Raw genomic sequence first — 24,249 nt, 5'->3', positions numbered from 1 at the left:
CCCAGAGTGTATAATTTTGCCTCAATATCGGATATTCCATTAACCAAATGGGGCCTCATGACTTCCTGATGTGAATAATTTTATGGGTGGAGTCAAAGATTAACCACATGAATTTTTTGTACAGGACAGAGGATCCCCCAGCCGCCAAGGAGCTTTTGAGAGTTTTAGAAATGGACAAGTATTTCTCATATAAAGAAATCTATCCTGGCTCAAAAGTTTCACATTTTAAAAAGTGAGTTTTAAATCATAATTTATTTTTACCTGGAAATCGTTATAATTATCCTTCACTTGTCATAGGTGATTTGTTAACCTTACAAATAAGGAAAAACCTTGTAATTAGTCACATTGTTTGTTGTCATGAAAATAAAGTCCCATATGGCTTGTGTGACTATTAAGGAAATACTTGTGGTCTGTACACATTTAGCCCTGCCCTGTTAGGAATATGTTTCAGCTTAGCACATTTACAATGTGAAGCAATTTTGTTGGACATTATTTAGAATATACAGTCATCGCAAATACTTTTGGAAATTCGTAGTTTGTACTCACTGTGAATATATCATAACCTCTGATTCAACTTTAAATAGTTTTTAGTTGGTTATTTTGCATTGAACGCTGTCTTACTGACTAAGTTAGGTGGGGCTGGATGGGAAAATATTTAGCTCTCACTGCACTGTCTGTAAAACATAACATTGAGACATATATTTCCATATGGCCCTCCTTCTCGGTCAGTAACTACACATATATCCTGTTTGATTGATTCTGTTCCAGATTTACACTGGCAAGTGGAATACCTTACTCACATATGCTTTTCCTTGATGATGAAGAAAGAGCTAATTTAAATGCATTAACCCTTTAACCCCTTAATATCAAAGAACAAATCCTGCTATCTCATCACCATACTTTTCTTATAAAAGTACTGGGGAGAAGTTGTTAAAGTATCAAGAAAATTCACCTTGGGTGATCATACCCGTAATTCTCATGACCTCAGGGGTGGAATAAGCATTGATATTACAAGGCGAAATTTGATGCTGATCACTGTTAGGGTTTAAAGGGTTAATACACTCAGGACATAGCTTAGCTTGACAACCTCAAGCTTGCTCCCAGGACTTTTTCCTTGAAGATTGGGAGCGGCAGGAGAATCCCTGGGAACGAGTTTGCTAGCTTGAGAGACTGATTTGAAAGAAAGTGATAGAGGTAATAAAATAATAAAACAACAAATTGAAGGGCTGAGAGTATAACTGATCTGAACGACCTTTCAGATTGCTTTTTGTTGTTTTAGCTCAGATTCACCAAGTTTTTGCATGCGGCCTTGAATTCCCTCAGGAAACATTGCTCTGATGTCTTATTTGCTGCTTTGTGCTTCGTTTTGTGATAAAAACGGAAATATTGCCCATAATCATAGCTTTTTATTGTAAAAAGCTATCTAAAATGCCATTTAGGTTGGCTATGCTCTCAGTTATTCAATTATGAATGGAGCCTCTCATATAGTAGCCTGCGAACGCAGACGTATTTCCACAGGTATCCCAAGCTGTATGTATGAGCGTTAAAATAAAGACCTTTGTTTTGACCTTTGTAATTTGAGTGTCACGATGAGTGTTACGCAATGGCGTAAATTATAAGGGTTTGTATGGGAATTTACGAACGTGTTTTGGAATCAAAAATAAAGGGCATGAATTGGAAAAAAATGGCTTACCTTGTCTCCTTGGTATCTTGCCAGTGTTTGTGTGCCGTATTTTGGCCATTTCAGCGCGATTTAGTGGGTTTTAGGTTTGCCGATTTCCTCTCTATATATAGAGATTATATTTAGAGAGGAAATCGGCAAACCTAAAACCCACTAAATCGCGCTGAAATGGCCAAAATACGGCACACAAACACTGGCAAGATACCAAGGAGACAAGGTAAGCCATTTTTTTCCAATTCATGCCCTTTATTTTTGATTCCAAAACACGTTCGTAAATTCCCATACAAACCCTTATAATTTACGCCATTGCGTAACACTCATCGTGACACTCAAATTACAAAGGTCAAAACAAAGGTCTTTATTTTAACGCTCATACATACAGCTTGGGATACCTGTGGTATTTCCGGCTCCGCCGAAAAATAACGTCTGCGAAAACGATTTCCATGACGTCATTCTTTTTGAACCAATCACAATTTGGTTCAGAAAAGTCCAGAACTAAACACGCGTGTCTAGCGTGAGGCACACGAGTACGCGTGTAAAAAAAATGGCGGACGACGTTGAGTCTTGTGTGCAGTTGGCGTTCAGAAAAGTTTGTGAAAGATTTGGAATACAGAAGCTCAATCAACAACAAGAAGAGGCCATAAGATGCATCGTTCTGGATAATAAGGATGTTTTCGTGAATTTACCTACTGGATTTGGAAAGTCAATGATATTTCAGGGATTACCCGAAGTGTTTGCTTCGCTGGAGCCAGCACGTGAGAGAAATATAGTAATCGTAGTTTCGCCATTAGTTAGCCTAATGAAAGACCAAGTAAGTCGATTAACCTCGCTTGGAATAAGTGCTATTTGTCTGAGCGATATAATCACTGAATCGCAGAGGAAAGCAGTGGAAAATGGCCAGTATTCTATTGTTTACGGATCGCCAGAAACATGGTTGGGCGATGAAAGGTGGCGTAAAATGGTCTTAAGCGCAGTTACAAGAAGTCCGTACGAGCTGTGGCTATTGATGAAGCTCATATAATATCCCATTGGTAAGTTATACAGGGACTTTTACTTGACTTATTGCCTCCTCCAAATGGAACGAAATGAACAATTGTGAAATGAGCATCTTTCAGAATGTCTCAGATCGAGATTTTCTTTTGTTTTGTTGTTTACCTGAAATCACGCTTCTTAAGTATATCTAGGTCAAGCTTTACTTGGTTGTTTTTCCTCGTACTTTTTTTGAATTAATATTATGTCAATTTCAGACAATGAAATGAAATTGTTGTTGAGTGGATGCAAATTATTTTGATAACATGACATCTCCTTTAAATTCAGAAGGTGATGCATGCAGTACATTCGTTTATTTGTTGAAATTGTTATTTTCACCGTGATTTATGGGAAGGGTCATGCGAATTTATTTATGCTTTATATATTCCTGGCCCCAGTTGTTCAAAGGCCGAATAACTTTATCCAGTGGATAAGTCACTATCCGACAGTTTCAATCTGTGCAAAGATTTCAGTATTTCATCGTGTACAAGCGAATATGCACACTCTAAGCACAGTCTAGTTTAGGAGTGGACGAAAACCTTGGACAACGTTTAACGTGAAGCATATTTTAGACCCCGAATAGTGCCTTATCCAGCGGATAAAGTTATCCGGCCTTTGAACAACTGGGGCCTGGCCTCTACCCTGTTGCAGTTTATTATTTTTATGCCAATGTCTACAACACACAACTATATAATTGCTCTTACTTGGTGTACTGGACACAGATGGCGTAAAATAATAGAAACAATATTGGACCAAATACACAAGCAATGGTTCAACAATGTGCTTCATTTGCATCCAGTACCCAAAGGAGTCCAACTTATGTGGTTTTCATATTTTTGTAGGGGTACATCAAAATCAAATAAACATGCAGCCTTCAGAGTGTGGTTTTCAAGACTTAATGAGTTCAGGTCCCTGCTTTTGGAAGTTCCTTTCGTTGCCCTTACAGTGACAGTTACCACAGACACAAGGGAGAGATCACTGGAAAAACTGAATGTTCTAGCTGGCTAATATTTCGTTTAAGCTTACATGTTTATATATATTTCCATTCTAGGGGAAAGTCAAAAACGAACAAACATGCAGCTTTTCGAGTTTGGTTTTCGCATTTGCACGAGTTCTGGTCCCTTCTTCCAAGAACCCCATTCATTGCATTTATTGCCACGGCCACAAAGGATACCAGGGGCACAATATTTAAAGTGCTGCTAATGGATGGTTCCCACATTGTTCATGAAAACCCAAACAAAGAAAACATAGCCTATGTTGTACCATACATGGGGAAAAATGCTAGCCTTACAGAGTATTTCTCCTGGATAGCCGATGAGTTGAAAGACTGTGGCTCAGCAGCAACCACAACCATCATTTACACGCAAACTATCAAACAATGTGCCGTTGTGTACTCAACACTGAAGACCCTCCTTGGGGACAAAATCTATAGCTCAAAAGAAAGAGATCCAAAGGCTGTGTTGCTAATTGTTACAAATGCTACACTTTTGCACCCCACAGTCAAACAAGGACCACACCCTTGCATCCTTCCAGAGTGATCACGGACCTATTCGCGTTCTATAACATAGTGTGCGTGCATCCTAATCTAATTACTATTGGCGTCATCATGGTACATTTCTCAACATACGCACAGCCATGTGTCCATTGGATGACATGTGCAAGTCAGATAGGGGAAGCATGCGCGCACTATGTTATGAAAAATGTTTTACTGAGAGACAACACCATAAAAAATGTATATTCATAAGAGCTTGTCAAAGTTTAATGAAACGTTTAGATTAAACCGATATGAGAAATCACTTTCACTTTTCTTCTTTTTACAGAGAATTTTTGTAATTAATCAGGAAACAAAACCTGTTTTCCAAATCTTTACTTTATTTAAACTATGTTATAAAAGAATTGCTTCATGCTTTTAGCTGTGCATATATCGAGTTAAGGATGCACTTGGGAAGTTTGGAGAGCACTCAAGAAGCTAGAGTTGCTCTCGGCTACACCTCCCGCAACTCTTACGCCTCTTTCGTGCTCTCCAAACTTTCCCACGTGCATCCATAACTCGATATACGCACGCTAAGCATGAACCAATTTTTAATTAGTTGCAACAATTGCTTTTGGCACTTATTGCATTTACAACCCCTAAAAAGTGTGAAAAGAATGCAATATGCTTGAAGTTATTCTGAAAATATTCTGAAATTAAAAGTTCTGTATGACCCCTGGTTAATGTTTGAAATGTGGTTTCACACAACATTTAAAAGCATTTTTTCATTTGCAGCTGCAATAGAATGTGTAGTTCCAAAAGTTATCCATACCTTTCCCATGGGATGGATTTTTCCTTAGACCCCCCCCCCCCCCCCCCGCTCCCTCACCTCTCTGGAAATTCCAGTCAAGCTTCATACATTTACTTACATATTTGGGCCTTTGAGAACCCCCACCCCTCCGGAATTTCCAATCCCTTCTGTGGGGGGAGTATGGACATTTTTTGGAACTACACAATGGATTACTCTAACAAGAACGTTTGCATGCTGGTAGTTAAGATTACAGTTACTTAATACTGGTTTTGGCTTAGTGTATGTGGCTGAACACAGTTTTTGATACTTCTGACATGTGTTATTTCCATAGAAACAATCCGATAACTGTGCTATAAACGTGGCTTTAATTAAACAGGTTTTGTATGTTTGCTGAGAATCTTGCTACATCATGTAATATATTACTCCCATAATTTATCTGAAACAAACTTGTAAACAATGTTCTTGTGTTAACACTCTTCCAGTGATATTTTTCCCACAACTTTTTAGATCTCCTTTGTTAAAGGAAAACTGGATTATTGTTCTTTAAATTTCCACTGTTAAATTTTAGTTGTTTTGAAATAATCCACCTTGTTTCCTGAAGTGTTTCCTGCCAAATGTTAATCAGAACTTTTGTGAGTGGTTCTTGACAAATATGCACATTTCTGAGAAAGCCATCACATTGAATGTCAATTTTTCACCACCTATGCATTGCATTTAAGGGGTTCTCATGTTGATTACTAGTCTCCTTCGCAGCCGTTATTAGGGTCGTCACGCAACGCTCCTCCCCGCTAGTTTTAATGCGTATTAAACGCGTTTAAAACGCGTATTTGGAGGAGCGTTGCGTGACGACCTTAAATAACGGCTGCGAAGGAGACTAGTTGATTACAAGAGACCATTAAAATACAGTGTAGCTAGATTTGCATCTTGACTGCTTGTGACATACCATTCTATGAAAGGGTTTCAACTTACAATTATTTATTTTGTCATTTTATACCACACGTAGAGCCTGTTGTAACCCTTTAAGCCCGCTATGAGTGATCAGCATGAATGCTTTGTAAAACATGGTTCACACAAGATGAATTTGGTGGATATTTAAACAACCTCTCCCCTCCTCTTCTGTAGGAAATGAATAGGGGCAACAAGTGAGAATTCAAATCTTGATCGTAGGGTTTAAAGGGTTAAACGAATATATCATCAACTGCATCATGTTTGTTTATTGTAATCTTTGTGTGCACTTCGGCGTGGAGGTCAACACTCGGTCAGTGAAGCCCGATGTTACTCCTCCAGAAGCACTTTCAAGCAAGCCGTTTGGAACGAGAAAACGACGTGACGAAAGCAAGCTACTGGGGCAATAAGACTAACAGCACCAAAAGTGACAACAGGAGGCGGATAAGAGCTTTCAAAAGAAGAAGCACCAAAGCTCGGATCGAACGTGACATTTAATTGCGAGCGATTATTTACATTCGCACCTTCAAAGCAGACTCTTTTTCGCCTCTGGCGTCTGTCCTAGCTCGTTAGCGAGTCGTTTTACACGGAACGGGCCATCATTTTTAAAATCTTGTTTGATTTCCTTCTCGAAATCTGCTACTTTGTCCAAAGCCCTCTTGTAGCGAAGCAGACGATTACTGTATAACATTTGGAGCGGCAAAGCTTCCAACGTAAGCAGTCAGATCGACTTCAGTTGAACGCAGTATTAATTTGTGAATTTCCAGAGAACTTTTTCCAAACACTTTTATCTTCTCTTCACTGGAAACTTTTACTTTGCATAGAAAACAAACCTCAGACGTAGAAATCTTTTACGGGTGTTTCGCCCGAGCTCATAGCAAATGCCAGTTCTAAATCGCCGGGTTCCCGCGTCTCTCACTCTGCATCGCGCGTGTACGCGAGTGTCAAATTCTGTCAGGGAATTTTATTGGCTAACAACAAGACAAAAGCTTTGACGTCACGGAAATTTTTTCTCGGCTCGTTTTCGCAGACGTTATTTTACGGCGGAGTGAAGCGACAGCCGGAAATACGTCTGCGTTCGCAGGCTACTCATATAGTCAACATAAACTTTTTTGTAGGTATGGGTCCAGTTCATTTTCGTGGCGAAAAAAGCTTTGAACCAATAGAACAACACTTAGGGAAGTGGTCAAAACTACTATACTCGAACAGGACCCACACACAGTATATGGTGTTCTCTGCCTGCTCCCTGCCCTCGTTCCTTACCCTCAAGAGATGGTGTCTTATTTCATAGCCACCCCTCTATCCAGCAGTGAAAATGAAAACGAGATTCGAACCTCACTTTTTTGTTCATCTAGCAATGCTGACTCTTACTGGCTGACTATTTATGTGTCAACTCAAATTTTAAAGCCAATAAAATTTTGTCGGTAATGTTCATGAGATAGGTGGTGTCTTTGATAACCGCCCTAACCCAGACAAGGTTGGTCCTCTTCGAACAACTTATTATGAAAAAGTTCACTTAAGGGACTTTGCCTGTTTTGTTAGTGCACATGTACGTTCTACGCATTATAGAATGCTCCAAGAAACCCATGCTGAAAGGAAAGTAGTCTTGCGCGTTTTTTAAGTTTGCAGGAAAATGAAGTAGATCTTAGCAAGGGCTATTGGGATCCAAAAAGGAAAAAAAACAAAACAAATTGAACCAAGCAAACAAACATACACAGAAACGGCACACATACAAACAAATACAAAACAACAACAACAACATGGAAGTAACTACGGATTTTTCAGAGATAATTAAGCTTCAATTTAGAATAGACGCCATCATTATTTTGTTTTGAAAACTTTTCAGAATTGTTGTTACTTGCTGAGACCCTGAATTACCTCTGAAAAATGTGTAGTTACCCCCCAGTTTTTGTTTGGATTTCCCTCGGTCTGCTTTTCCCGTATAGTCATAAACTGTGCAAAAATGCCATTATAAGCGTTATAATTGAGGAACTCGGTTGAAGAAAGGCACAAGTGACAATTTGGTCTTTGGAATCCAAATTTCTCCCCTTCCCCCGCCCCCAAGAAAAAGGAAATGTTCTACTTAGGTGTGAAGACTTGTCATCACATATGTTTAGCTTTAAATAGAGAAGAAAGGAAATTATTTCAAATATCAGTTTCAGTTTGGGCGAATTCGAGCCCTTAAATCGCAACGTAGATCTGCAACTACGTTTCTGACACAAGAACCAGTTTGCCCATGGGCGCATTTCTTGTCTCAATGGATGTGACGAGCTTATACACTAACATACCACAAGAAGCAGGTATTCAAACAATATGTAAGGCCTTTGACGCCTTCTACAAATACAAACCTCCCATACCCACAAATCTACTCGAAAAAGCGCTAAGATTAATTCTAACGGAGAACTCTTCCCAATTTAAAAGAAAAGACTATCTGCAGATTCCGACTCCATGGCACGGCCATGGGTACGAAAATGGCAGTCGCTTTCGCCAATATCTTCATGGCGAAAATTGAAGCTGAAATTCTCAACCAAAACGCTACAAAACCGCTCGTATGGAAACGTTACATAGATGACGTTATCTCCATTTGGAACACAACCAGAGAGGAAATAACACAATTCATCGAGCAATGTAACAGGGGCTTTTGGGGCTTTTTAGCTCTGTGGCTAAGCGAGAGGTGCCCTGCTACCTACCGGGATCTTTTACATCAAGTGGACCAGATCTTCTTCACAGGAACATAGCGTTTATTGTAGATCTTGACTCATTCTCTTACAGGCAGAACTCAAAAGCTTTTACTGAACAACATTTGTCATATAAGACCCGTAACCAATAGTATTTCGACAACTCAATTTCACTTGCGTAAGCTTAGCAAATGGAGGAAATTCTAAAGGAATTACTTTTCGCGCCTTTACAAACTGAAGCTCATTTCTTATTCGAAAGAACAGCAGGTGTTCAACATCTATGGGTTTTTACTTGACGGCTACAAAGGCTGCGATATTTCCTAAATTGAGTGAAATCTATTTTACTGAAAAATGTCCCGTAACATTCCTCCCTTCTTAGTTTCAGCTGTCCTCAGCTGTTTAATTAAGCAATGAACCTGAACTTTAAAGTTCGGAAAACAAGATAACATTACACATTCAGTTTTCTTAACAAACGAACAAACCTTAATTTCATTTGAAACTTAAACGATCGGAAAGTATTATAACTTTCAAACTTATGTGGCGACTGAATTCTTCATTTAAACCTAACGGAAATTCATGACTGGGAAACATGGACTCTCGGCGTCCTGGAAATCTGGGCTACTCTTGGCCCTCAATAAACATTATAAAACGGCTGCACTCGTGGCTATAAATACTTTAAATAATGTCATAAAAATCGCGACTCGTAAAAAAACGTTAGAATACGACTCCATTTTCTGTTGAAAATGACAACACTACCGTCAATTTCAAAAACCAAACGAACTTAAAGGCCTCTGTTTGTATGTTAAAAAAACTTTCATTTGAAATGTTCAATCTGTTTACTCTTGTTCCACTTTGCTCCTCAATGATCAGATAAGTTCAGTTGACGGAGGTAATCCTATCCTCTGTACGGGGAAGAATAGCAAAACTGCCTGAATATGCTGGCTTGTTGGTAATGTTAAGTACAGTCCTTTGTTCCTTTTTTTTTTTTCTTTTGGTGACAAGTCCTGGTCTTGTAACGCAAATCCTCATTGCACTTTCTTTTGACTGTCCGGTTGTTACTCAGAGTAGTGTCGTCTCTGAGGGAGCCTGGCCTTTCCATTCCGTTTCTCGGGTGTTTCTGTTCATCGTTGTTCTGTTGGTGAAGAGAATTTTTGATCCACTTGATACCCGGATTCTCCACCAAATGTAACAGGGGCTTTTGGGGCTTTTTAGCTCTGTGGCTAAGCGAGAGGTGCCCTGCTACCTACCGGGATCTTTTACATCAAGTGGACCAGATCTTCTTCACAGGAACATAGCGTTTATTGTAGATCTTGACTCATTCTCTTACAGGCAGAACTCAAAAGCTTTTACTGAACAACATTTGTCATATAAGACCCGTAACCAATAGTATTTCGACAACTCAATTTCACTTGCGTAAGCTTAGCAAATGGAGGAAATTCTAAAGGAATTACTTTTCGCGCCTTTACAAACTGAAGCTCATTTCTTATTCGAAAGAACAGCAGGTGTTCAACACCTATGTGTTTTACTTGACGGCTACAAAGGCTCCGATATTTCCTAAATTGAGTGAAATCTATTTTACTGAAAAATGTCCCGTAACAGCAAGCAAACTGTCACCACCCCACAATTAGATTTACGGCTGATATATCAGAAACATAAGCAACCTTCTCGGATACAGAAATATACAAAGGCGAAGATTCAATAGAGAAGCAATGCTTGACGTGCGTACTCACTCCAAGCCCACTGAAACTTTCCAATACACGCACTTCTCTTCATGTCACCCCACTGGTGTCAAAAGAGGATTTGTCAAAGGGGTAAAAGTGAAGAACAGCTCACCTCCACCGACTGTCGGTCGACTGTTGGCCGACAGACTACCGACAGACTACCAACAGCTTACCAACAGCTTACCGACAGGTTACCAACAGTCGGTAACCTGAATAAAATTGACCAAAACACCAGATTACCAACAGTCGGCCTGCAGTCCGTAAAAGGTTTTTAACTTACCTTTACTCTACATACTTATTAAACCAAAACGAGAAGCGAGTTTAGCACGTTCACCAACTGTCGCCCGACTGTTGGCCAACTGTCGGTCAACTGTCGCCCGACTGTCGGCCGACAGTCGACCGACAGTTGGCCAACAGTCGGTGGAGGTGAGCTGTTCTTCACTTTTACCGTCAAAGGAGAGGCCCTTAGACTGCTAAGAACAAACTCCTCTAAAACAGAATTCGAGGAGAACATCAACAACTTCAAAGCGAAACTTCTCGAGAGAGGCTACCTAAGAAACTTCATTGAAAAGACACTCTCAGAAGTAAACTTTGAAGATAGAGGGCGAGCTCTCCTACAAAACGAAAAAGAAAACAAACGAATCTTGCCTTTTGTTACTCAATATCAATCATCAATGCCAAACTTAAGACAAATACTACTCGATAAATGGCATTTAATAGAAGAAAATCCAGCGCTGAAAGAAATTTACAAGGGAAAACCGCTCATTTCATACAGGAAAGGGATTTCCCTTAAAGATATACTAGTGAGGGCAAAACTCTGATTAAGGCTAAAACACGCACGTGAGAATCGCGCAGGTCTGTCAACCCCATTATTACCATATTGAAATTGCCGTGATGAAATTGAAATTGCCTTGATCGAAATTGAAATTGCCGTGAACAAAGTTGAAATTGCCGTGACGAAATTGAAATTGCTGTGGTGAAATTTAAATTGCCGTGACACTTTTTGGGCCTACCGTGGCCCAAAAGTGTCACGGCAATGATAAAATTGAAATTGCAGTGGTGAAGTTGAAATTGCCGTGAATGAAATTGAGAATCTGATTATTCTTTAATTATGTAGTCAAATGACGTCATCATGAAAAGGCCTATTGAAGCAAAAAGTGTCAAATTGAATAGACACCGCACAGTTTTAAAGGAAACTAATTAAGGCAGATAGATTAACCTAAGTTAAGTAATTATTTGGCGAAATAGTATTTTTAGAAACGATCCCAAGGAACATTTGTGTGGTAACTCAAAATGCGGCTAAATGTAAATATAGTGAAGCGGCGTATTCCCTTAAAAACTAAATGCTACACTAAGTAACAATAAAAAGCTAAATCCTTATGCAAAGCTGGACAGAAGAAATTCTTGAACCCTGCGTGAACCTAATTTACCACTTTAACCTCCTCAATCACACAAAACACTAGAAACTTGTTATCAGTGCTAAGCTTTCCTAACAATTACAGAGCTGTTTTATTCACGTATTCTTAATATGAAAAGAGGTTCCCTTCATACGAGAAATTTCAGGCGTATACAGTTCTCCGTTTTTAGATACAGATGAACTAAAAATGGCTTTACGGTCCCGAAAGTTTCCAAGACTTTCGAGAAACGGGCCCCTGGTCAAAAAATAGGGTTTCGAATTTTTGGTCAGGTCATTAATAGGGTAGGCCGGGAATATCGCAGATTTTGGTCATAAAAAGGGTAAGGGTTTTGGAAGCGGGCCGCACACCCCCACCCAATTTTTCTGGGGTACCCCCCGGGGTTTACTCGTTTGGTTTCGCAAAAACGGCAATGCTGCACCCGTCTCGACTAAATTTGGTCGTTATGGCAGTGTAAACAAAGTTCATGTTTTCCAAGTATATCTTGCGCCATGCACACCTTGTCGGTTCCTTATTTATTTAATTTGTTAAAAAAGACAGGACTCCCCGGGAGAGTATTCAAACCTTTAATAATTTTAATCGTCTACAACATTGTCTGCAATTAACTTCTAATATTGAAAAGAGCCGGTTGTTCAACAATTGTTCTTAAAACCAAAGAATTTCTTGTTACATGTCTTCTTGGCTCTCCCACTTGATCACAATATAAAGTACACGAGCAGAATTTCATGGCTTGTTTGCTTAAACTAAGAAGGGATTGAAGTAACTGAACTACAGAAGCGGAATTTCATAGTTTGTTTGCTCGACCAAACTAGTCAAATTAACTAAAACACCCAAGTGAAGTTTCATGGTTCGGTTACTACAGATAACTGAAAAGTGATTGAAGCAACTGAAGTACAGAAGCAGAATTTTATATTTTGTTTGCTAACAATTATTAAAAAATGACCAAGCTAGGCAAACTAACTAAACTACACAAGCAGAGTTCTGTAAATGATTAAAGCAACTGAAATACAGGAACGGAATTTCATGGTTGGTTTACCAAACTAACTTAAAAATGAAGGAAGAATCGAACTTCTCTGGAAAATTTCTTAACGAACACTGCCCTAGAAAATTTACTTCTACGGTATCTATTTTAATCTCGTTTCCAAAACCCCGATTAATACAGGTATATAAGTCATAAGAATGACATCACGGGCAGGATAGGAGATATCTATGAATCCTCATGGTCTCTCTGGTACTCTTTGAATAAATCTTCTTTTAGTTTCTTGAATGACTCAAAATCGCTCAAAGGCAGGAACTCCTTTACTGTTTTGCCGTCCAAGTAATCGAAGTATGGCCACATAAGCTCGTCGTCCTGGCCGTACTTGTAGCACTGAAGGGTTGCACAGAACCGCTCCTTCGACTCATTTGTGAGCTTGTGCGTTTGGTACTAGCCTGCGTAGCTGGCGGTTTTTATGGTTGGGCTCACCGGAAAGCCGGGCACGAGGGCCAAAACGAGTGGCGATGCCGCGGGGAAATGGGGCGAGGGCAACGAGAAACCGCCTGCCCGGGCAATTTTTTTTTTTACGCCCACTTCAAGATGGCGGACAGTTACCGTGACAGACTGGTAACTAGCAAGTCAACTAGAGTAACACAACATTATTCGCAATCGCTTTCGCGTGTTTCCACGGCTTCTCAAGACGTTGTTTTTACCTGTTTTTACACTGAGACACGAGACATCATTAGCCAAATGTAACTTTAATGAGCTGAGATCAATTAAAGTGCGGATAACCTTGTGAAGAATACTTCTCAAATCGCCTCTGAACATTATTATAGTCTGTAGTGTATCGAGCCCCTCCAACCTCTACTACCTTTAAAAAATAAGTCTCGTACTTTTATAGTGTCACCATTCCTTGAGTACAGTTCAAAGCTCAGAAGACATTTTTCTGGTGGGCGTGAAACGAAAATCGATTTGTATTTTACGCTCACTTTTTGGGCCCGCGGAAACTAACGAGGAAACTGGGCATGAAAGATTACCAGAAAAGGGACTGGAAATGAATTAAGACATAAATGTTGAACTATGAAGAGTACAAGTTTGTGCGGCTCGTTTCAATACGGACAGCTGTTTGTACAGAGGGTAATCAAGTGCAATCAAGGTACGAAAAAAGCAACCAATCACAGGACTTGTAAATAGAGAATTGTGCATGTGTTTACATAGACTGATGCAGACACTTGAGGGAGTTTGGGTACCCCTTTGCCTTGCATAAACTTTCAAATTCTCCCAAACTCCCTCAAATGCTGTTTGTAATACACATGATTTTAACACATCTTTATAGTAGGTGAATGTGTGTTCCTTTAACCTTGTTAATCACAGTCACATCCTCTTGTGATTCTTTAAGCTCAACCGCTTGTCTAAATTGTTAACACTTTCCAGAATTTTGCTGATTTTTTGCAATGTTACTTGCAAGATCATGCTTTCTTTTCTGTACCTTTGGTCATTTCCTGACACCAAATCTAAACCGATCAAAATCATCACTGTCATAATGCCCTCATCCTCAGCCTTTCTTGCAAATGGTTTTGGAGGTCGGTCATCTCGAGTTTTCTTCATCCTTCAGGAAATCCCCTTTCTTCTCCTGCCTGCCACTGTAGATTGCACCTTTATTCTTTTTCCAATCCTTTTTTTTTTTGGTTGTAGTCTGGAATCTGTTAAGGTGATGGCTTGCATTTATTAAGTATGTATCGCAGACGCAATTTTAGGTATCACGCTACAGGTGCTCCCTTCTTTGAGTTTTTCATACCTTGAAACAAACTAGCTGACTCCCATAATAAAATTTTCATCCCCACTCTTTAATTTTGAAACAATGTCATTGCACACTCCATAGACCTTTGTCTAAAGACCTTCTGCTATGGGATGGATTGGATGCATTTCATCAATACTGTCAACTTGACTGCTGTTTTCTGTAATGTCTGTTGGGTCTAGTGATGGTGTGGTTAAATCTAGTGAACACTGGGGTCAAGCAGATTGTCCATTGAAGCAGACTACATTTTGAGTTGCTTCCTCTTCCACATTTTTCTGGTGTACACCGTCTGCCTGCTAATAACTAACAAAGTAATTCAGTAATGCTGGCTGTTATTCTGAACTTGTTTCTAACTTGTCACCCCTGCTTGGAATCCATAATAACTATATAACTGTATAATTTGGAATTTTATTGCATCGCTTGCAAGATGAAGTGAATCCTGTGCTCTGATTGGATACTCGTGTGATCAAGATGGAGCCATCTTGCCCACTTAGGATTACCTGTTACCCATGCACCCATGCATGCAGAATCAATAGTAAAGCCATATAATAATAAATCTTTTATAATTTGGCCAAGCTTGGGTCAAGATGGCAGGATATTGGCCTTGTTCTATTGTTGGCAAAATTATTGATTGTCCTGTCCCTAAATTGTACTGATGCCCCCCCCCCCCCCCCCAACCCTTCACGCCCTACACACATGCACATCTTTTTAGGCTGGGATCCCTCCTTTTAAATAAAGGCTAACCTCTTTTGTATCATGATTATTTTGAAGGACGTAAAAAAGAAGATAAGCCTCTTGCCCAAGCCAAGAGCTTCATTATCTGATACACAAGAAACCTGCAAAAAAAGTGTTAAAGTACATCAAGGTTTGATACTGTACTTGTATTAACCTTGTGGAGGATTAAAGAAACTGTATGTATTTATCTGGCTTTGACATACCACTTCATCATTAATACAGAACCACCTCTGGTCCACCTTGCAGTAGCTATAATGGTGGCCACATTTGCACTTAGTACCACTATGTACTACAACATTTTGCAACTCGTACATATTGCTGTTCTATGTAAGCAAAAAATTATAGTATAAACAATTAGAAAAGGCATAATCTTAACTATTTCTATAGTTGTGTTCCCTTTCTTAGATAAGCATTTAAATGGTAATACAGTGGAACCTCTCAAATACTGGTATGGGCAACCTCCTATTTAATGTCAGGAAAAGTGGTTGGTTAAAAGAGGTGGTCACTGTCAGGGAGCCTGCAGACTGTAATGTTGTTAATTCTAACCTGAATCAATTTCCATAAATGGGGATGGATATGGCAAGAGGAAGTTGTGGGAAACATGAGCAGAAGGCAAGTGTTTCATCAGCTAGAGGCCTGTTTCAGGTTATCCCAAAACTTTCACAAATGTTACCATGGAAACAAGGAAAGTATGAATTTATACATCTTTTCTATAGAGTTACAGTTAAACAACCAAACCAAAATAAATACAAGAGAGTATTTCTTTCAAGCTAAGTGGACTATTTCATCACTTTTCCTTTTTGTTTGTAGAGATCAAAATAACTACAATCAAACTTCCCATAAGTGAACACTTCCCATAAGCGGACACCTTTGGGACCAAGCATAGGTGTCTGCTTTTGAGAGGTGTCCACTTACGGGAGCTGTGCATTGGCGGAGGTTCAACTTTAATAATACTAATATTCTTAAAATAAAGCTATATACAGGTAATAATAGTACAGACAATAATTAGGGTAAATTGTCACTGCTTACAGCTTTTCTAGCAAAATTACATTTTACTTTCTTATTGTATCAAAAATAATTATACCTTTGATGGCTCATTCAGTAGTAAGCAGTCAAACCATGCAGGGTATATCAATTTCTTCCTCAATTTGTTATTTCCTGTTCTCTCAAATCTGCAATATATTATTGCAAATATTAGGGAAAAAAGGATCCCTTGACTTTAGAGTTCAGGTATTAAATACAAGAAACTAAGACAAAAATCTCCACCAAATTATGTAACTTTCAAAATCAATTCCTCGAAATAAACCTACCTTTTTAAATGGAATGTGAGGACTTTGGGCCAGTTACTAACAAATTGGTCTTTCTCAGCCCTGGTCAGCTCATTACACTGTGTACAACACCAAGCACAATAGGTATTGTGGGCACATGCAAACACAATCCAATATGATTTCTGTGAGACATATTACAAATTCATGACTTCCTAACCTTTCGCAGAAGCATCGATTGTCCCCATCAAGAATTTCTGTCTGTGTATTATCGAGTGCTTCAACCAGTGATTGGGAGGACCCCTATTTTATGATAAGGAAAGATAATTCCATTTGACTATGTATGGTGATGGTTAAGAGGTCATGATAGGAAACGGGGAAATGTAAATAACAAAATTGAATAAATTGTTAATATTAAAATGTAGTAACTGTTTGCATAAATATGACCAAAATTCTTGATGATTGACACAAATCCTTTATGCATAGCCCATCATTGTTGATTACTGTGCTTTGCTATAACATGCAAAATCTGAAATTGAAATCACTGCCGACAGTTGCATTTTTCGCTACCGTCAATGACCGCACTGGAAGCTTTAGAAACAAAGTAACAGGATCAGAAGGTCACGTTTGTGCATGGTGATTGGTGGATTTTGATCCACTTTGTTTGATTGATGGCAGGAAAAAACGCAACCATCTGCTCATGCGGTGTTTTGTATTTCACATTCCACCTGTTATTGAAAATTGCAAGTTAACTGTTACATGTACCTGTATGTCAATACTGTGATTGCTCTGCTGCTGACATGTTGGCACATTGTACACTTTACTGAAGTGGAGAATAAAATAGCATATTTGGAGATATTGACTTTGTTTATCTGTGCAAAATTACTACTGTCACATACCTCATGCAAACATGGGCACTATTATTTTTGTTTGTTATAGTAACTAGAATACTTCTCAATGGGAAGCCTACTAATCACTAGGCATGGCCTATTAGTTAGGCCGCTAGGGGTCAAATCCTCCACCCTGCCACTCCGACTGGATTTTTCTTCCATAGTCTCAAATTCAACTACTCTACAGTTTGTAAATAGCCTTCATTGGTCAGCATCCTGCCAGTTGGTTATAACATGGTGCTGGAAAGTCATTAGGGGCAGCCATGATTCACATTTGTGACATTGATTTATTCATTTGTTTTTTTTTTATTATTATTTGTTATTTTTGTATTATTTTAATAATTGCATGTATGCAAACCTGTACTGGTTAGCTCTCCTCCAATTTCTTCATGGAAGTGAGAGGCACCACTAAAAACAGACCACCAGCCTTTAGTGGAAGTGTATCATTACTCTATGAAGTATTGGTTTAATCATGTTTTATGTGTAGCTGTATAAGGTATAGCTTTAACTGACACTCACTTGTCAACTGAGTTGACAAGTTTTTGTTAACTGAGTTAACAAAACAGGTGTTTCCAATGTTTATGAGTCCTGATAACGCCATGTCCAATCGATCGCACGGAAAACTAGTGTAAACAGAGAAATAGACGAATTTTCCACGAGTGTGACAAATTACCGCGTATAAAAACAATTTTGCCGCCAAAACTTACATATCTCTTAGTTACCAGCTTCCCAACGAACGAGCGCACTTTTTTCATGCCCAGTTTCCTCGTTAGTTTCCGTGGGCTCAAAAAGTGGGCGTAAAATGAAAACCGATTTCGTGTTACGCCCACCAGAAAAATGTCTTCTGAGCTTTGAACTGTACTCAAGGAATGGTGACACTATAAAAGTACGAGACATATTTTTTAAAGGTAGTAGAGGTTGGGTTAGCCGTCGAAAGGGGCTCGATACGCTACAGACTATAAAAATGTTTGGAGGCGATTTGAGAAGTATTCTTCACAAGGTTATCCGCACTTTAATTGATCTCTGCTCATTAAAGTTACATTTGGCTAATGATGTCTCGTGTCTCAGTGTAAAAACAGGTAAAAACAACGTCTTGAGAAGCCGTGGAAACACGCGAAAGCGATTACGAATTTACCGGAAGTAATGTTGTGTTACTCTAGTTGACTTGCTAGTTACCAGTCTGTCACGGTAACTGTCCGCCATCTTGAAGTGGGCGTAAAAAAAAAAATTGCCCTGCCCGGATTCGGGGCATTTTTGAGTAGTCCGTACGCTGGCGTACGGACCATTTTCATTGGATGACATTCTACAAACGTCAATCAAATGTTTTATTAATCTCCCATGGGAAAGTTCTGTTTATACGGCGCTAAGGATTTTATCGCGAAAAGCAAAATGACAGAAGAAGCATTATTTAAGCTTTATCGAACCTTAATATTCGACGACAAACCCTCATTCTCGCAGCATTGAAAGAAGACAGCGAACTTCATCGAGCAGAATATTTGATCCGAAACGTGGGTATAAATTTCGAAAAAAGAGCGCGTATTCTGAAAGGATACCGAGATCTCTATCATTTCTAAAGAATCGGCAACTGAAGAGATCAATCCACAAGATTTGGATCGAAACCGCGGTCTTGCCTGACCATAGCCTAAAATGCCACAGAATCAACAGCCAAAGGACTCGTAGCAGCCCCTGGCCATAGCAACACAGAAGAATTGCCTAATAATTCTATCGCGTAATCAAAGCACAGGAGGAAAATACTAAGTTCCCCGCCCGCAACACGAACCTCACAGTTACAGAGCGGAGCGATAATAAAAACACAGCCGTGACTACAGCGGCCTTTAGCCCTCAATTTAACGCATTGCATAGCTTTCAAAGAAGCTACTTTGCAAGAGAAAGGATCAAGAGAAAAACAACCGTGACAATTAAGAAACACAACATCTTGCCACAAAAGCAAATAGCCGGGCCCGGCAATACAAAGGTTGCAAGATAATGATAACTACACGGTTAAAATCCTGTCCCTACAACTATAAAATGAGAGGGTATACTGTCACCGCTGGCAAGAGCACAATCTACAGTTATCATTGACACTTGTTGTAGAACTGGAAAGCTTTTCTCCCTTGACAGGCTTTTTCGGAGTGTCGGCCTTCGCCGCCATCGAAAACAACACATCGAATTTCCAGGATATGTTTTGATAGCCCGCGGAGAAGGTTTCATTTTACCATCTGCCATCTGATTGGTTGGGTTAATTGGATATCGACAGGTTGTCAAATATGTAAATTTTGTGGGCGGCAAACGAAAATGACTGGAATCCGGGCAGGCGGTTCCTCGCGGCGAAGCCGCTCGTTGACGCGGCTTCGCCGCGACTGTCGCGGTTCTCTCCCCATTTCACCCGCAGCTGCACCACTCGTTTTGGCCCGGCTTTCCCGCCCACCAAAACCGCCAGCTACGCAGGCTAGTTTGGTACCAGTTGGGAGACATCCAGCTTACATCACCCTGGGTTGCTGTGAAACTCATCAGCTCTTGTTGGGTTTCCTCTTCATGCCACGTTTTGTTGTAAATTGTAAACTTTATCTCCCCATACAGAACTTTTTCCACGGCGTAGGCGTTGCCATGGCTATGGATTGAACTCTCTGCACCCGGCGGCCAAATCTCTAACACGTACGGGATTCCTGGTGAGGAGCCGAGATCGGTTCCCACGGCCACTCTCAGATACTCTGCAAATTCGCCTCCGTCCTTTTTTTCCTTAATCTTTTCATTAAGGATTTTGCCATCCGTCTTGATGCTGTAGTTGATTACGTCGGAGAATCTGGGATTCTTGTAGGGCCAATCTAAGGCTACGCCTGGGGGGCTAACATTTTCGTACAATTCTCGGCAAGTGGCTGGCAGGCTGGCTGACATCGTGAAGAAATTGGTAGACAGTATGTCAAGTGTTGCTTTGGAACTGTCGAGAATCAGAGGAGACCAGTTTTTCGTCAGGGGGTGAGGATAAAATGATACCTTCTTTTCCACGTCGACAAGTGATCGTAGCTTTCTGATTTCCTCACTTTGGTGAATAGAGCAGTAAGCTTCGGTAGCCTGACGATCCATGTCAACCTGTGACAAAGAGAAGAACGTTTCACTCTGCGGATTTGGACGTTCAAGCATTGCCAGGGCTTCAATGCTAGCGACATCTTTGATGACGATCTCTTTAGTTGTGTCTGGACGAAAGATGAATTCCCATGGATCCGGATCTTCTTCCTTTTCTTCGAAAGGGAACTCACACAAAGTGGTTTGTTCCATGATGTATCCCTTGCCGTACTTCAGGACCCTGGCATCACGATTGAAACTGAACCAGTAGGAAACTTTTTTCCCTTCCTCTAGACCTCCACCTGGTTTAGTATGGCCTTTCTCTTCGACCTTACCGGATGGTTTTTTAGCTTTCAAGATAGCTCCTCCTGTGCTTATTTCGACCTCGACATATCCCTCCTCGTCTGCCTCCTCGTCTGCCTCCTCTGTCTGCATTTTGTTATCACATATCGCCAGTTGCAGTGCCGGTCGGATACGGATCAAAAACGTTGTTCTCCTCTCGATGTTCGCTGAAACGACTCCTTCTCCACTCAAAGGAAGGCACTTACAGTATGTGGTCTTGCTAGGCTGCCAGTTTCTCTGCTGTACGGGAGCAGGCAGTCTTCTTCGCTTCGATTCCATTTTTGTTCTTTCTCGGGCTGTATTTGTCCTCAAAACCTAGCACGTTAACCCTAATCACTCAGACTTAAGGATTTGTTGAGATCAATGTACTCGTGAAACGGGGCTCTTCGTACTGATATTAAAGTAATATCTCTGATTATATTTATACCTGATCGACGTAAACAAAACACTTACAAACCCTATTCAGCTTGATCACACCCAGGGTCGGAGACAATTGAAACTGACAAGGATCCAAAAATAAAACACGCACATTGTAAAACAAATGAGAGGAAGTAGTTTCTGTTAAAGCAAACGTTTATACATATTTATACGTCATGCTGATCACGTAAATTTTCGTAAAAGATGTTTAAAAATATTAAATGCTCATGCAACGAGTTCTTTCACGAAGATCACTCAGACTTTACTATTGGTTGAGATTAATGTGCTCGTGAAACAGGGCTCTTCGTACTGATATTAAAGTAATATCTCTGATTATATTTATACCTGTTGACGTAGACAAAACACTTATAAACCCGGCCTATTCAGCTTGATCACACCCACGGTGGGAGACAATTGAAACTGACAAGGATCCAAAAATAAAGCACGCACATTGTCAAACAAATGAGAGGAAGTTGTTTCTGTAGCAAAAGTTTATACATATGTATAAGTCATGGTGATCACGTAAATGTTTGTGAAAGATATTTAAAAACATTAAATGCTTATGCAACGAGTTCTTTCACGAAGATCACTTAGACTTTACTATTGGTTGAGATTAATGTGCTCGTGAAACAGGGCTCTTCGTACTGATATTAAAGTAATATCTCTGATTATGTTTATACCTGATTGACGTAAACAAAACACTTATAAACCCTATTTAACTTGATCACCTACACCCAGGGTCGGAAACAATTGAAACTGACTAGGATCCAAAAATAAAGCACATAGACTACACTGTGAAACAAAGGAGAGGAAGTTGTTTCTGTAGCAAAAGTTTATGCATATGTATAAGACATGGTGATCACGTAACTTTTCGTGATAGATATTTAGAAATATTAAATGCTTATGCAACGAGTTCTTTCACGATGATCACTCAGACTTTACTATTGGTTGAGATTAATGTGCTCGTGAAACAGGGCTCTTCGTACTGATATTAAAGTAATACCTCTTATTATGTTTATACCTGATTGACGTAAACAAAACACTTACAAACCCTATCCAACTTGATCACACCCAGGGTCGTAACCTGCGTAGCTTGGTGGTTTGAGCAATTTTTTAAGCAAATCGGTTTGCGAGCGCACAAAGCGGCGAAGCCGCGAAAGCGATCACGCAGGGGGCCATGACCTGAATAAACCTACTTCAAGTGTGGGAAGAACAATTTTGGACTGATAATGGTGAAGAAGTTTCACTGACTTCACTGCTTACGTGAGTTGAGCACGGTAGAACGCCCCTACAGGGTGTTTCAAAAGTTCGTGGACATTTTAAAAAGTTTATACTTCATCAAGATTTCTTATATTTCTCTCGATTTTCTTGCAGATATTAACAAATCTTATTGTTTATCGATTTTCAGAACTTTTGTATGAGTCAGATAAAAAGCCTCGTTGAAATAAATATTTTCCCGCCAAAAGGTGCAAATCTGTGTCGTGTGTGTTTCGGTACTTACCCGCCATTTTTGTCTGTTTTCAGTAGCAACTACATACTGTAGATTTTCAACGTCTTGATATAATTTCTAATTATGAACCCTAAAAAAGCAGTATATTTAAGAGCACAGGCAGCAACTCTACGATCATTTGGAGTATCTGTTCGAGAAACGGCTAAAATACTGCAAAAAAGCAAAAGCTGGGTAGCAAAGTGGTCAAGTTCACAAGACTCCGTCCTACGACAAGCCAAGAAGTGGTCGACCATCAGTACTTGACAGAACTGCAAAGAACGTTATAGAAAAAGCAAAGTATAAAAGAGAAAATTCTACAAGAAAAATCAGCAAACAACTGAAGAACAAAGGTCTGCCTGGATTTGCACCAACAGTGTGGAGGTATATGTCAAGAAAAGGATGGAAACCTTTGAGACGAAAAAAGCTTCCACTTCTGAGCAACAACCAGAGGAAAGCTCGCTTAGTATTTGCTCGTATATATCGTAAATTTACAGCAGATGAATGGAAAAATTTATCTTTAGCGATGAGTGCCGTAAATACCTTTTTCATCTTCCGAACCCTAAAAACGATATCGTATGGGGCTCACAGGAGAGTCAAGTTCCGCCATCGTACCAAGTTAAATGAAGCGCCAAATGGATGGTTTGGGGTGGCATGACAGGCCGCGGCCTTACTTCCCTACATTTCATCCCGCAAGGACAAACTGTAAAGGCAGAGTATTATATCACAAAAATCCTTGAGAAAGAAGTGAAGAATCTTTTAAGCCGAAGATCTACAACAGAAGAGCCTGTAAAACGAAAGCTTTTCACGAACAATAGCAGTGCGACCTTCGTTCAAGATGGCACACCAGCTCATAACGGCGAAAGCAACACAGCAGTGGTGCATGAGAAACCTCCCGAATTTTATCCAAAAAGATGAGTGGCCAGCAAATTCACCTGACCTGAACCCCATTGAAAACCTATGGAGCATCATCGACGAGGCTGCATACAGAGATCCGATCCCTAAGACGATGGGAGGACTAAAATCAAGGTTACCGCTAGCAAGCCTAAGGGAGCTAGCTCGCTCCATGCCGCGACGGCCTAAAAACGTTATACATAAGAATAGGGGGGGGGGGGGGGAGGGGCACTCTGGATATTGATATTTCAACAGTGTTCAAAGGAGACAATGTACATAAAACTGGAAAAACCTTCATTAATATCGGATTCCTAAAACTATCATTTATTTGTGTTAAAAAAAGTGTCCATGAACTTTTGAAACACCCTGTAGTTCCCAGTAGTGTCGCGGTTTTGTGTTTGTCTACGTGTACGTTTCGAGGCGGCGGCTTGGCAACGAGTTATTTCACGATGATCACTCACGGTAGAACAATGCGGAGTGTGGAATATGCGGAGTGTAGAAAGTGTGGAGTGTAGAAAATGCGTAGAAAATTTCAATTTTCCATTTTAATTTCCAATGCGGTAAAACAGTGTGGAATGATTTCAATCTTTTATTTACCTATTCGTTACTGGTCTTTAGAGCTACAAAAAATT

At 39.9% G+C, this 24,249-nt stretch overlaps 1 long non-coding RNA gene across 2 annotated transcripts; it reads right to left on the bottom strand.

The window, feature by feature from the left end:
- Positions 1-14,505: 14,505 nt before the first annotated feature.
- On the bottom strand, positions 14,506-18,060 carry LOC146480676 (uncharacterized). 2 transcript variants are annotated; one of them, XR_014864668.1, is made up of 4 exons: positions 16,746-18,060; positions 16,345-16,432; positions 15,270-15,361; positions 14,506-14,828 (listed from the first exon to the last, which is right to left on the bottom strand). It is a non-coding gene; the product is annotated as an uncharacterized LOC146480676 (long non-coding RNA). The 2 variants fall into 2 exon arrangements; XR_014864669.1 differs by lacking the exon at positions 14,506-14,828 and having other exon boundaries at positions 15,149-15,361.
- Positions 18,061-24,249: the final 6,189 nt, after the last annotated feature.

This window comes from Pavona decussata, unplaced genomic scaffold, assembly GCF_977016875.1.
Source record: "Pavona decussata unplaced genomic scaffold, jaPavDecu1.1 SCAFFOLD_53, whole genome shotgun sequence".
Taxonomy (NCBI): domain Eukaryota; kingdom Metazoa; phylum Cnidaria; class Anthozoa; order Scleractinia; family Agariciidae; genus Pavona; species Pavona decussata.
Note: the sequence above shows the minus strand (reverse complement) of the source record. Positions and strands in the feature narration are given on the sequence as shown.